General features: G+C 34.1%; 1 non-coding gene across 1 annotated transcript; it reads left to right on the forward strand.

Moving 5' to 3' along the window:
• The first annotated feature begins 1,794 nt into the window (after positions 1–1,794).
• Positions 1,795–1,866, forward strand: Trnam-cau (transfer RNA methionine (anticodon CAU)). The gene has a single exon. It is a non-coding gene; the product is annotated as a tRNA-Met (tRNA).
• Positions 1,867–2,126: the final 260 nt, after the last annotated feature.

Here is a 2,126-nt window from a genome sequence, read left to right on the forward strand (position 1 = left end):
CGAGACCAAATTTTTACATGATTTCCTACAATCCACATGTTTCCCTTAGAGTTCTTGACTGTTCACTTTTTACGAGACGTGTTGTCGTTAATGAGGTCTATCACCAGACAATCAAGTATCAACTAACACATCAACCAGCTTGCTATAATTTTATGGAGACAATTGCGCGAACATTTATTATTCCTTCTGGACAAAATCAATTTATTCAGGAAAATGTTTTCAATAATGCCCCAATCAGACGAATTGCAATAGCAATGAACACTAATTCAGCATTCACCGGACATTTTCAAGAAAAACCTTTTCATTATCGAAATTTTGGACTGCGGGAGCTGAGAATTGTTCGAGGGGGGAGAGCTGTTGTCTCAATTGATACAACCGACAATTGTAGAGCTTATGTTACAACAATGAAGGCAATGAACTTCAACGAAGAAATTCCTGAGTTACCGAATGATTTCTTCACAGATCATTATGTGCTTGTATTCGATCTCACATCACTCCAAGATGCTGGTGAAAATGTTCATTATCCTGAACTCAGTGGGGAAAGTCTTCGTTTAGAAATGTTCTTTGAACGTCCGCTAACCAATGTTACCGAGTTAATTGTTCTCGGAGAACGAATCTCAACAGTTTAAATTGATCAGTTTGGAACAGTTGCTAAGAATGTCTGAAGAACTCTGCATTAATCAAGATTTTTTAATTTTCTTCTCAATTTTTTATGGTTTTTATATTATTGCCTTCTGCGTTGGAACATTTGTTGGATATGTACTTTCATCGCCCAGTTGCAACCCTTTCCACACTATAATATCAAGATAGGGAATGGATGAAAATTGGGGTAGACCTACTCCAAACTTATATGTATACCTTATTTGTGCAGTATTCCTGGGACTTTTAATCATCATTATTATCTTTCATCCCGATGTCACAGGTAATAGTGAAGACAGAGTAAGTAAATCTACAGGAGATCTGATACGTAAAATTCCCCAATCTAAAGATTGTTGCTTTATTGAAAAGAACGAATCATTTCAACTTGATTGTAATGTGAGAAATCCCTGTTCAAACGGAGCTTGCGAAATGAAACAGAAGATTATTTGTCATGGATAATCAATCTCTTCAACAAATTATTGAACGCATTCCTGAGCTAAAATTCAAATACATTGGATCGTTTCCAGCAGATTTCATTCCAAATTTACCCAAATTCAGCTTTGCAATCATTAACACTGCTTCGAGTAAAGAAGTCGGTGAACATTGGATATTGATTGCTCGACTCAACAGAAGTTACTATTATGCGGATTCTCTGGCTCGATCAGTAACACATTACAAATTTTTAGGTAAAAAGTACCAAAAAATAATACATCGACCACCTCAGAAGATGCAGAATTTGTGTGGATTCTACGCAATTTTTGCAGCATTTCAACTATTTAAGTTTTTCCAAACCAACTTGAACAATATTCATGATGTACACGTGTTAAATTTTATAAGTAACTATATGTAGTAGTGTTCATTTTGTTATTTAGTAAGCTGAAGTTAATAAAGTCGATAGTATATGTTTCTCGTAACTGTTTCTCGTGAGTTTTCTAAACTTTTTTTTATCGAACTTTATTAACCACTCGGCTAAGTGTACCTTGATGTTCATTGAAATTTATACAATTTATTGTAAATGATTGAGTAATTTTGTATTTTGATGCTCATAATTTGTACTGTGTCTGTCATTTTATACTATTTTAATTCATTTTTTTCTTTTATTTAACATCTTTTTTCAAATAATGTACAAAAAATAATGCATATATGCATGTAATTAGCAAGATGGCGCAGTGGGAGCGCGCTGGGCCCATAACCCAGAGGACGGTAGATCAAAACTACCTCTTGCTATCTTGACTTTTTCCAATTAATGAGCGCGCAAAAGACATTTGTTACACAATTGATTCAAACAATTAGGGGAACAATCTTTGCAATTGACCTAAAATTTGTAAACAAAAATTCAACATGTCACATAATTACCCCTCAGATAACTAGGGTAATTGAAAACCCCCACCAATTAATTTCACAATTTAATAACATAAAAGTTGTAAACAAAATTCAACCTGTCACATAATTACCCCTCACATAATTACAGCAATTAATTACCCACG

Source organism: Convolutriloba macropyga, chromosome 1, assembly GCF_964194025.1.
Source record: "Convolutriloba macropyga chromosome 1, txConMacr16.3, whole genome shotgun sequence".
In the NCBI taxonomy this organism is placed as follows: Eukaryota; Metazoa; Xenacoelomorpha; order Acoela; family Convolutidae; genus Convolutriloba; species Convolutriloba macropyga.